Below are 13,854 nucleotides of genomic sequence, written 5' to 3'. Positions count from 1 at the left end.
ACGGCCTGCCTCAGCAAGCACACTGGTTAGCTTGGCTCTCTGGCATAGGTCACATAACACTAGTTAAAGCTCTTTTGAGGTTCAAGCCGAAACTGGACGAGTAAACGTCAGTCCCCACTCCATGCCTACAGCACTTTGCCTCCAGATATATCACTTTAAACCAGGGGAACAGGGATGTGTTACTTCAATAAAAGTGGCTCTCTGTGAAGCCACCAGAGTGTCACACTACCTCAAGTGAACAACAGTCATCTGGCTTCTCGTAGCGGAGAATGAAAAAAGCATACACAGTTACTCCCTAAGGATTGGCTGTCTATTACGAGGGGATGCAAGCTTCAGTTCGTTATGAAAATCAAAACATTTTCTACTGTGTTCTATTTTCAATAGCCAACGGCGACAAAATCATTGCCACGATGCAGGCCCCATGGCAGCCCATTGGTTCCTGCATCTCGCCCCAGCCTCACAGCTGGGAGGAGACAACAAGCTGGCCTTGGGGGACTGAGTTGATGCAGCAGTCTGCCAAAACTCAAGCTAGGCCCCTGAACCGGGCCAAACCTGTAGGGAAGCAGTCTTACGTGGCAGCCAGAACCTACGCCTCCCTGCCTTACCCTCTCTCTTTGGGTTTAACTGCTACTACTCCTTCCCCTCTCGGAGTTTCGCAGCAGTGGGAAGGTTGGGCTGTGTTAAGACAAAACCCTATTCTCTGTGCTGCAGAGTGCCTCACTCCCTCTCCACCCTGGTGCGGCTACTCTATACAAAAAGGCAAGGGGAACTCTAACCAGTCAACTCCCTCGTTCTATGGGAGGACAGGTTCCCATGGCTCGCTGGGAAACCCCCTCAGCCCTTTTAAGGATTCCCACCCCCCCCCTACATGGAAAAGACAACTTGGCTCTCCTATAAACACGTCCCATTGAGCTAGAGACTTTCTGGATCTTAGGGAAGAGGGGGGGGGGGCACCCTCACCATATGTCAGAGCACCAGACAGCCATCTGGTACTCCCGAGTCCAACGCTTTCGGCTTTTCCTCATCCTGTTTTTTTACTGCGATTGTTTCATTTTACGGCAGCGAGGGGCCCGAGGAACTCTTTGCTCTTGACAACCCTCCATGGACCAGGGCCAGGACGTACCAGTTACGTAGCTGTCCTACTGCCGGGATATATTGACATAGGGATTGTAAATGATTTACCAATATGCATCGGACCAGGTTCAAATCTTTAACCCTCTAGAGTCTAAGCCGGGGGTTCTAAACTAACACATGGAATTGTTTTAAGATGGTCATACTGAGGATCATTTAGCTATTTCATTTAGAATTTTAAAGGTATCAACAAAAATAATTGGGTGAAATGTGGAATTTGGCTTTATACTGCCAATATAAAGTCATAACAGATAATCCCCCCCAGAAAATCTAAAGGAAGTTTGTTTCTGAAGTGTCTGTTCTATATCTGAGAGATAGAAGAAAGATCAGGAAACATGTATTTGTATTTATTTTAGGCACTAAACTCTCCATACATACACACACAGTACTTTGTTTATTTTTTTACTGGAACAGGGGATCTTCAGACGAGTCTTGAGAGTCTTCTACAGCAGAAGTTCCTAGTGTTGGTGAGAGTCTCATCTTTCCATAGACTCCCCTGTTCTATGGGAGGACAGGCTCACTGGGAAACCCTACTCCTGGTGGTGGTGAGAGTCTCATCTTTCCATAGAGGGGTCATAATAGTTTCGTAAGCCAAACCGTTGAGACGCTACAGAGTTTTTTTGTGAGAAGACCGATTTTCAGGATGTCTCATGGTCTGACAAACATGGTTCTAGCTATGACACCTTTCATGGCCGGTGCGGAAGTGCAATGGCGGTGGATTGAGACGCAGCACATGCAAAAAAAAAACACAGATATCTAGCTTAGACAGTATTTGATGTGGATTTTTTTTTTAATTATGTGTTAATTAGATTTCCGCGAGGGTGCAGAAATAGTAGGCTAAGGTACAGGTCCATCGGTCTGCGGTACACCAAACCGATCCAAATGTAGCACGCAGTAGTCAGAAAATGGATTAAAACGTTACGAATTCCCCCCAGCCAACTGATAGTAGGGTGGTAGATGCCTAGTTTCCCCCTCATGGATCAGGCCAGGGCCTAGACCCACACACACACACACACACACACACACACACACACACACACACACACACACACACACACACACACACACGCTCAGAGACGCCCAACACATGAGGTCCATCAGCAGCAGATATTTTATCTTATATGGAAAACGAATGTGTAAAAGTTAGTGCATCGAACAGCATCGATTTGTTCCTCTAATCAAACCGAATCGTTTCAAACTTAAACATACCGTTCCTGTATCGTATCCAATAGACAAAATGGAAAGATGCACATCCCTAGTCTGACATTCAGGCGTTGGCTGTGTTATCACGAGAGCACCCGCTTCCCGCATCTATCCAGACTGACTTCCTGCAGCCTGGTAGAAGCCACGATGCTGTTAGGGTCTAGGGAGACCCCATCCTAAACCACAGGGAGGAGGAGACCCCATCCTAAACCACAGGGAGGAGGAGGAGACCCCATCCTAAACCACAGGGAGGAGGAGACCCCATCCTAAACCACAGGGAGGAGGAGACCCCATCCTAAACCACAGGGAGGAGGAGGAGACCCCATCCTAAACCACAGGGAGGAGGAGGAGACCCCATCCTAAACCACAGGGAGGAGGAGACCCCATCCTAAACCACAGGGAGGAGGAGGAGACCCCATCCTAAACCACAGGGAGGAGGAGGAGACCCCATCCTAAACCACAGGGAGGAGGAGGAGACCCCATCCTAAACCACAGGGAGGAGGAGACCCCATCCTAAACCACAGGGAGGAGGAGACCCCATCCTAAACCACAGGGAGGAGGAGGAGACCCCATCCTAAACCACAGGGAGGAGGAGACCCCATCCTAAACCACAGGGAGGAGGAGACCCCATCCTAAACCACAGGGAGGAGGAGACCCCATCCTAAACCACAGGGAGGAGGAGGAGACCCCATCCTAAACCACAGGGAGGAGGAGGAGACCCCATCCTAAACCACAGGGAGGAGGAGGAGACCCCATCCTAAACCACAGGGAGGAGGAGGAGACCCCATCCTAAACCACAGGGAGGAGGAGACCCCATCCTAAACCACAGGGAGGAGGAGGAGACCCCATCCTAAACCACAGGGAGGAGGAGGAGACCCCATCCTAAACCACAGGGAGGAGGAGACCCCATCCTAAACCACAGGGAGGAGGAGGAGACCCCATCCTAAACCACAGGGAGGAGGAGGAGACCCCATCCTAAACCACAGGGAGGAGGAGGAGACCCCATCCTAAACCACAGGGAGGAGGAGACCCCATCCTAAACCACAGGGAGGGGAGGAGACCCCATCCTAAACCACAGGGAGGAGGAGGAGACCCCATCCTAAACCACAGGGAGGAGGAGGAGACCCCATCCTAAACCACAGGGAGGAGGAGACCCCATCCTAAACCACAGGGAGGAGGAGACCCCATCCTAAACCACAGGGAGGAGGAGACCCCATCCTAAACCACAGGGAGGAGGAGGAGACCCCATCCTAAACCACAGGGAGGAGGAGGAGACCCCATCCTAAACCACAGGGAGGAGGAGGAGACCCCATCCTAAAACACAGGGAGGAGAGAGGAGACCCCATCCTAAACCACAGGGAGGAGGAGACCCCATCCTAAACCACAGGGAGGAGGAGGAGACCCCATCCTAAACCACAGGGAGGAGGAGGAGACCCCATCCTAAACCACAGGGAGGAGGAGGAGACCCCATCCTAAACCACAGGGAGGAGGAGACCCCATCCTAAACCACAGGGAGGAGGAGGAGACCCCATCCTAAACCACAGGGAGGAGGAGGAGACCCCATCCTAAACCACAGGGAGGAGGAGGAGACCCCATCCTAAACCACAGGGAGGAGGAGGAGACCCCATCCTAAACCACAGGGAGGAGGAGGAGACCCCATCCTAAACCACAGGGAGGAGGAGGAGACCCCATCCTAAACCACAGGGAGGAGGAGGAGACCCCATCCTAAACCACAGGGAGGAGGAGACCCCATCCTAAACCACAGGGAGGAGGAGGAGACCCCATCCTAAACCACAGGGAGGAGGAGACCCCATCCTAAACCACAGGGAGGAGGAGGAGACCCCATCCTAAACCACAGGGAGGAGGAGACCCCATCCTAAACCACAGGGAGGAGGAGGAGACCCCATCCTAAACCACAGGGAGGAGGAGGAGACCCCATCCTAAACCACAGGGAGGAGGAGGAGACCCCATCCTAAACCACAGGGAGGAGGAGGAGACCCCATCCTAAACCACAGGGAGGAGGAGGAGACCCCATCCTAAACCACAGGGAGGAGGAGGAGACCCCATCCTAAACCACAGGGAGGAGGAGGAGACCCCATCCTAAACCACAGGGAGGAGGAGACCCCATCCTAAACCACAGGGAGGAGGAGGAGACCCCATCCTAAACCACAGGGAGGAGGAGGAGACCCCATCCTAAACCACAGGGAGGAGGAGACCCCATCCTAAACCACAGGGAGGAGGAGACCCCATCCTAAACCACAGGGAGGAGGAGACCCCATCCTAAACCACAGGGAGGAGGAGGAGACCCCATCCTAAACCACAGGGAGGAGGAGGAGACCCCATCCTAAACCACAGGGAGGAGGAGGAGACCCCATCCTAAACCACAGGGAGGAGGAGGAGACCCCATCCTAAACCACAGGGAGGAGGAGGAGACCCCATCCTAAACCACAGGGAGGAGGAGGAGACCCCATCCTAAACCACAGGGAGGAGGAGACCCCATCCTAAACCACAGGGAGGAGGAGGAGACCCCATCCTAAACCACAGGGAGGAGGAGGAGACCCCATCCTAAACCACAGGGAGGAGGAGGAGACCCCATCCTAAACCACAGGGAGGAGGAGGAGACCCCATCCTAAACCACAGGGAGGAGGAGGAGACCCCATCCTAAACCACAGGGAGGAGGAGGAGACCCCATCCTAAACCACAGGGAGGAGGAGACCCCATCCTAAACCACAGGGAGGAGGAGGAGACCCCATCCTAAACCACAGGGAGGAGGAGGAGACCCCATCCTAAACCACAGGGAGGAGGAGACCCCATCCTAAAACACAGGGAGGAGGAGGAGACCCCATCCTAAAACCACAGGGAGGAGGAGGAGACCCCATCCTAAACCACAGGGAGGAGGAGGAGACCCCATCCTAAACCACAGGGAGGAGGAGGAGACCCCATCCTAAAACACAGGGAGGAGGAGGAGACCCCATCCTAAACCACAGGGAGGAGGAGGAGACCCCATCCTAAACCACAGGGAGGAGGAGGAGACCCCATCCTAAACCACAGGGAGGAGGAGGAGACCCCATCCTAAACCACAGGGAGGAGGAGGAGACCCCATCCTAAACCACAGGGAGGAGGAGGAGACCCCATCCTAAACCACAGGGAGGAGGAGGAGACCCCATCCTAAACCACAGGGAGGAGGAGGAGACCCCATCCTAAACCACAGGGAGGAGGAGGAGACCCCATCCTAAACCACAGGGAGGAGGAGGAGACCCCATCCTAAACCACAGGGAGGAGGAGGAGACCCCATCCTAAACCACAGGGAGGAGGAGGAGACCCCATCCTAAACCACAGGGAGGAGGAGGACCCCATCCTAAACCACAGGGAGGAGGAGACCCCATCCTAAACCACAGGGAGGAGGAGGAGACCCCATCCTAAACCACAGGGAGGAGGAGGAGACCCCATCCTAAACCACAGGGAGGAGGAGGAGACCCCATCCTAAACCACAGGGAGGAGGAGGAGACCCCATCCTAAACCACAGGGAGGAGGAGGAGACCCCATCCTAAACCACAGGGAGGAGGAGACCCCATCCTAAACCACAGGGAGGAGGAGGAGACCCCATCCTAAACCACAGGGAGGAGGAGGAGACCCCATCCTAAACCACAGGGAGGAGGAGGAGACCCCATCCTAAACCACAGGGAGGAGGAGGAGACCCCATCCTAAACCACAGGGAGGAGGAGGAGACCCCATCCTAAACCACAGGGAGGAGGAGGAGACCCCATCCTAAACCACAGGGAGGAGGAGGAGACCCCATCCTAAACCACAGGGAGGAGGAGGAGACCCCATCCTAAACCACAGGGAGGAGGAGGAGACCCCATCCTAAACCACAGGGAGGAGGAGGAGACCCCATCCTAAACCACAGGGAGGAGGAGGAGACCCCATCCTAAACCACAGGGAGGAGGAGGAGACCCCATCCTAAACCACAGGGAGGAGGAGGAGACCCCATCCTAAACCACAGGGAGGAGGAGGAGACCCCATCCTAAACCACAGGGAGGAGGAGGAGACCCCATCCTAAACCACAGGGAGGAGGAGGAGACCCCATCCTAAACCACAGGGAGGAGGAGGAGACCCCATCCTAAACCACAGGGAGGAGGAGACCCCATCCTAAACCACAGGGAGGAGGAGGAGACCCCATCCTAAACCACAGGGAGGAGGAGGAGACCCCATCCTAAACCACAGGGAGGAGGAGGAGACCCCATCCTAAACCACAGGGAGGAGGAGGAGACCCCATCCTAAACCACAGGGAGGAGGAGGAGACCCCATCCTAAACCACAGGGAGGAGGAGACCCCATCCTAAACCACAGGGAGGAGGAGGAGACCCCATCCTAAACCACAGGGAGGAGGAGACCCCATCCTAAACCACAGGGAGGAGGAGACCCCATCCTAAACCACAGGGAGGAGGAGGAGACCCCATCCTAAACCACAGGGAGGAGGAGACCCCATCCTAAACCACAGGGAGGAGGAGGAGACCCCATCCTAAAACACAGAGAGGAGGAGGAGACCCCATCCTAACCCACAGGGAGGAGGAGGAGACCCCATCCTAAACCACAGGGAGGAGGAGGAGACCCCATCCTAAACCACAGGGAGGAGGAGACCCCATCCTAAACCACAGGGAGGAGGAGGAGACCCCATCCTAAACCACAGGGAGGAGGAGACCCCATCCTAAAACACGGTGAACACACCTCTTGTGGAGGAAGAGCTGACACACATCGCCGATCTTTCGGTTACTAGTCCAACGCTCTAACCACTAGGCTACGCTGCCTCCCAAAGATCTCCACCACGGCACAACCCAAGGGGGGGGAGCCAACCCAGTCTGTCCCGCCATCTCGAGATGGGCCGTCTGGCCTAACCCTGAGCATTAATGATTCATCATTCAGAGGCCGTAGAGAAGCCAGATTTAAACATCACATATTATTTTACAGTTCAATTTCACGCCATGCTGTTCATATAAATAATTTATTATAATTTACCGGTTTCTTTCAATTATTTATCCCGTAGCCTATTTCCTCTCTAGGTTTCTACCTAGGTTCTGGCCTTTCTAGGGAGTTTTTCCTAGCCACCCCTCATAGCCTGGTTCCTCTCTAGGTTTCTTCCTAGGTTTTGGCCTTTCTAGGGAGTTTTCCCTAGCCACCGTGCTTCTACACCTGCATTGCTTGCTGTTTGGGGTTTTCGGCTGGGTTTCTGTACAGCACTTTGAGATATCAGCTGATGTAAGAAGGGCTTTATAAATACATTTGATTTGTTCTCTGGATGGCGGGCCAGACGGCCCATCTCGAGATGTAGTCCTAACATCTCATGGTAACTTATTTATTTTTCTTGTGACAGGTAGACCTACATTTGCTGCAGCACAGCCTACACTACAGTAATAAAGACAGAATGAAGTGCATTCGCAAAGTATTCAGACCCCTTACCTTTTTCCACTTTGTTACGTTACAGCCTTATTCAAAAATTGATTCAATAAATGTTCCTCAATCTACACACAATACCCCATAATGACAAAGCAAAAAACATTTAGAAATGTTTGAACATTTATTAAAAACAAACAAAACTTATTTGCATAAGTATTCAGACCCTGAATGAGACTCAAAATTGAGCTCAGGTGCATCCTGTTTCTATTGATCATCCTTGAGATGTTTCTACAACTTGATTGGAGTTCAACTGTGGTAAATTCAATTGATTGGACATGATTTGGAAAGGCACACACCTGTCTATATAAGGTCCCACAGTTGACAGTGCATGTCAGAGCAAAAACCAAGGCATGAGGTTGAAGGAACTGTCCGCTGAGCTCTGAGACAGGATTGTGTCGAGGCACAGATCTGGGGAAGGGTACCAACACGTCTGCAGCATTGAAGGTCCCCAAGAACACAGTGGCCTCCATCATTCTTAAATGGAATTAGTTTGGAACCACCAAGACTCTTCCTAGAGCTGGCCACCCGGCCAAACTGCGCAATCAGGGGAGAAGGGCCTTGGTTGGGGAGGTGACCAAGAACCTGATGGTCACTGACTGACAGAGCTCCAGAGTTCCTCTGTGGAGATGGGAGAACCTTCCAGAAGGACAAACATCTCTGCAGCACTCCACCAATCCAGGCCTTTATGGTAGAGTGGCCAGACGGAAGCCATTCCTCAGTAAAAGGCACATGACAGCCTGCTTGGAGGTTGCCAAAAGCGACCTAAAGGAGTCTGACCATGAGAAACAAGATTCTCTGGTCTGATGAAACCAACATTTAACTTTTTGGCTGAATGCCAAGCGTCACGTCTGGAGGAAACCTGGCAGCATCCCTACGGTGAAGCATGCTTGTGGGGATGTTATTCAGCGGCAGGGACTGGGAGACTAGTCAGGATCGAGGGAAAGATGAACAGAGAAAAATACAGAGAGATCCTTGTTGAAAACCTGCTTCAGAGCGCTCAGGACCTCAGACTGGAGTGAAGGTTCACCTTCCAACAGGACAACGACGCCCCAAGCACACAGCCAAGACAATGGAGGAGTGGCTTCTGGACAAGTCTCTGAATGTCCTTGAGCGGCCCAGCCAGAGCCCAGACTTGAACTCGATCGAACATCTCTGGGAGAGACCTGAAAATAGCTGTGCAGCGACGCTCCCCATCCAACCAGAGAATGGGAGAAACTCCCTAAATACAGGTGTGCCAAGCTTGTAGCGTCATACCCAAGACTGTACATCGCTGCCAAAGGTGCTTCAACAAAGTACTGAGTAAAAGGTCTGAATATTTGTGTTACAATGAAGGTTTACATTATTTATAAATTCAAAGACTTCTAAAAACTTGTTTTTGTTTTGTCATTATGGGGTGTTGTGTGTAGATTCAGGAGAAAAACAATTTAATCAATTTTAGAATAAGGCTGTAACGTAACAAAATGTAGAAAAGGTCAAGGGGTCTGAATACCTTCCGAATGTGAAGATCTGAATGCGCGTCTAATTTCCCCATTCGGCCTTCGTGGGGTAAACTTTTTTTTATTTTATTATAAAGATTTTTTTTAAATTGCAGCTGCAGAGATTTCAAACGACTCACTCAAATATCATTGCATTAAAATCATTGCACGCACGAGCACTGTGTCTCTCTCTCCATCAACTCCATTCAAAATTGCATCCAACATAGATAATCCTGTTCTCGATTGATATATGGAGACATCGTAGCCTGCCTCTCAAATAAATTCAATGCACCATTAGCCTTACATTTAGCTAATTAATGATGGGTTATGCATAATTGATAGCCTCCGTCTCTTGAGCAATACGTGAGCATGTCAGCCCTCCGCACCTCTCTGATTCAGAGGGGTTGGGTTAAACGCACAAGACATTTCAGATGTACAACTGACTAGGTATCCCCCCGCTTCCAACTGACTAGGTATCCCCCCGTTCCAACTGACTAGGTATCCCCCCTTTCCCTTTCCAACTGACTAGGTATCCCCCTTTCCCGTTCCAACTGACTAGGTATCCCCCCTTTCCATTTCCAACTGACTAGGTATCCCCCCTTTCCAACTGACTAGGTATCCCCCCTTTCCAACTGACTAGGTATCCCCCTTTCCAACTGACTAGGTATCCCCCCTTTCCAACTGACTAGGTATCCCCCCTTTCCCTTTCCAACTGACTAGGTATCCCCCCTTTCCCTTTCCAACTGACTAGGTATCCCCCTTTCACTTTCCAACTGACTAGGTATCCCCCTTTCACTTTCCAACTGACTAGGTATCCCCCCTTTCCCTTTCCAACTGACTAGGTATCCCCCCTTTCCAACTGACTAGGTATCCCCCCTTTCCAACTGACTAGGTATCCCCCTTTCCAACTGACTAGGTATCCCCCCTTTCCAACTGACTAGGTATCCCCCTTTCCAACTGACTAGGTATCCCCCCTTTCCAACTGACTAGGTATCCCCCCTTTCCAACTGACTAGGTATCCCCCCTTTCCAACTGACTAGGTATCCCCCCCCTTTCCAACTGACTAGGCATCCCCCCTTTCCAACTGACTAGGTATCCCCCCTTTCCAACTGACTAGGTATCCCCCCTTTCCAACTGACTAGGTATCCCCCCTTTCCAACTGACTAGGTATCCCCCCTTTCCAACTGACTAGGTATCCCCCCTTTCCAACTGACTAGGTATCCCCCCTTTCCAACTGACTAGGTATCCCCCCTTTCCAACTGACTAGGTATCCCCCCTTTCCAACTGACTAGGTATCCCCCCTTTCCAACTGACTAGGTATCCCCCCTTTCCCTTCCAACTGACTAGGTATCCCCCCTTTCCAACTGACTAGGTATCCCCCTTTCCAACTGACTAGGTATCCCCCCTTTCCAACTGACTAGGTATCCCCCCTTTCCAACTGACTAGGTATCCCCCCTTTCCCTTTCCAACTGACTAGGTATCCCCCCTTTCCAACTGACTAGGTATCCCCCCTTTCCATTTCCAACTGACTAGGTATCCTCCCTTTCCCTTTCCAACTGACTAGGTATCCCCCCTTTCCAACTGACTAGGTATCTCCCCTTTCCAACTGACTAGGTATCTCCCTTTCCAACTGACTAGGTATCCCCCCTTTCCAACTGACTAGGTATCCCTCCCTTTCCAACTGACTAGGTATCCCCCTTTCCCTTTCCAACTGACTAGGTATCCCCCCTTTCCAACTGACTAGGTATCCCCCCCTTTCCAACTGACTAGGTATCCCCCCTTTCCAACTGACTAGGTATCCCCCCCTTTCCAACTGACTAGGTATCCCCCCCCTTTCCAACTGACTAGGTATCCCCCCTTTCCAACTGACTAGGAATCCCCCCTTTCCCGACACTGACTAGGTATCCCCCCCTTTCCAACTGACTAGGTATCCCCCCCTTTCCAACTGACTAGGTATCCCCCGTTTCCAACTGACTAGGTATCCCCCCTTTCCAACTGACTAGGTATCCCCCCTTTCAAACTGACTAGGTATCCCCCTTTCCCTTTCCAACTGAATAGGTATCCCCCCTTTCCAACTGACTAGGTATCCCCCTTTCCCTTTCAAACTGACTAGGTATCCCCCTTTCCAACTGACTAGGTATCCCCCTTTCCCTTTCCAACTGACTAGGTATCCCCCTTTCCCTTTCCAACTGACTAGGTATCTCCCTTTCCAACTGACTAGGTATCCCCCTTTCCAACTGACTAGGTATCCCCCCTTTCCAACTGACTAGGTATCCCCCCTTTCCAACTGACTAGGTATCCCCCCTTTCCAACTGACTAGGTATCCCCCCTTTCCAACTGACTAGGTATCCCCCCTTTCCAACTGACTAGGTATCCCCCCTTTCCAACTGACTAGGTATCCCCCCTTTCCAACTGACTAGGTATCCCCCCTTTCCAACTGACTAGGTATCCCCCCTTTCCAACTGACTAGGTATCTCCCTTTCCAACTGACTAGGTATCCTCCTTTCCAACTGACTAGGTATCCCCCTTTCCCTTTCCAACTGACTAGGTATCCCCCCTTTCCCTATCCAACTGACTAGTTATCCCCCTTTCCAACTGACTAGGTATCCCACTTTTCCAACTGACTAGGTATCCCCCTTTCCAACTGACTAGGTATCCCCCCTTTCCAACTGACTAGGTATCCCCCCTTTTCCAACTGACTAGGTATCCCCCCTTTCCAACTGACTAGGTATCCCCCCTTTCCAACTGACTAGGTATCCCCCTTTCCCTTTCCAACTGACTAGGTATCCCCCTTTCCCTTTCCGACTGACTAGGCATCCCCCCTTTCCAACTGACTAGGTATCCCCCCTTTCCCTTTCCAACTGACTAGGTATCCCCCCTTTCCAACTGACTAGGTATCCCCCCTTTCCAACTGACTAGGTATCCCCCCTTTCCAACTGACTAGGTATCCCCCCTTTCCCTTTCCAACTGACTAGGTATCCCCCCTTTCCCTTTCCAACTGACTAGGTATCCCCCCTTTCCCTTTCCAACTGACTAGGTATCCCCCTTTCCCTTTCCAACTGACTAGGTATCCCCCCTTTCCAACTGACTAGGTATCCCCCTTTCCAACTGACTAGGTATCCCCCCTTTCCATTTCCAACTGACTAGGTATCCTCCCTTTCCCTTTCCAACTGACTAGGTATCCCCCCTTTCCAACTGACTAGGTATCCCCCCTTTCCAACTGACTAGGTATCTCCCCTTTCCAACTGACTAGGTATCTCCCTTTCCAACTGACTAGGTATCCCCCCTTTCCAACTGACTAGGTATCCCCCCTTTCCAACTGACTAGGTATCTCCCTTTCCAACTGACTAGGTATCTCCCTTTCCAACTGACTAGGTATCCCCCCTTTCCAACTGACTAGGTATCCCCCCTTTCCAACTGACTAGGTATCCCCCGTTTCCAACTGACTAGGTATCCCCCCTTTCCAACTGACTAGGTATCCCCCCTTTCCCTTTCAAACTGACTAGGTATCCCCCTTTCAAACTGACTAGGTATCCCCCTTTCCCTTTCCAACTGACTAAGTATCCCCCCTTTCCAACTGACTAGGTATCCCCCTTTCCCTTTCAAACTGACTAGGTATCCCCCCTTTCCCTTTCCAACTGACTAGGTATCCCCCTTTCCAACTGACTAGGTATCCCCCTTTCCCTTTCCAACTGACTAGGTATCCTCCCTTTCCAACTGACTAGGTATCTCCCTTTCCAACTGACTAGGTATCCCCCTTTCCAACTGACTAGGTATCCCCAGTTTCCAACTTACTAGGTATCCCCCCTTTCCATCTGACTAGGTATCCCCCCTTTCCAACTGACTAGGTATCCCCCCTTTCCAACTGACTAGGTATCCCCTCTTTCCAACTGACTAGGTATCCCCCCTTTCCAACTGACTAGGTATCCCTCCTTTCCAACTGACTAGGTATCCCCCTTTCCCTTTCCAACTGACTAGGTATCCCCCCTTTCCCTTTCCAACTGACTAGGTATCACCCCTTTCCCTTTCCAACTGACTAGGTATCCCCCCTTTCCAACTGACTAGGTATCCCCCCTTTCCAACTGACTAGGTATCCCCCCTTTCCAACTGACTAGGTATCCCCCTTTCCAACTGACCAGGTATCCCCCCTTTCCAACTGACTAGGTATCCCCCTTTACAACTGACTAGGTATCCCCCTTTACAACTGACTAGGTATCCCCCTTTCCCTTTCCAACTGACTAGGTATCCCCCCTTTCCAACTGACTAGGTATCCCCCCTTTCCAACTGACTAGGTATCCCCCCTTTCCCTTTCCAACTGACTAGGTATCCCCCCTTTCCAACTGACTAGGTATCCCCCCCTTTCCCTTTCCAACTGACTAGGTATCCCCCCTTTCCATCTGACTAGGTATCCCCCCCTTTCCCTTTCCAACTGACTAGGTATCCCCCCTTTCCAACTGACTAGGTATCCTCCCTTTCCCTTTCCAACTGACTAGGTATCCCCCCTTTCCAACTGACTAGGTATCCCCCTTTCCCTTTCCAACTGACTAGGTATCCCCCCTTTCCATCTGACTAGGTATCGCCCTTTCCAACTG

This window comes from Salmo salar, chromosome 12 (assembly GCF_965601325.2).
Source record: "Salmo salar chromosome 12, fSalSal1, whole genome shotgun sequence".
Classification (NCBI taxonomy): domain Eukaryota; kingdom Metazoa; phylum Chordata; class Actinopteri; order Salmoniformes; family Salmonidae; genus Salmo; species Salmo salar.
This window is presented reverse-complemented; position numbering follows the sequence as displayed.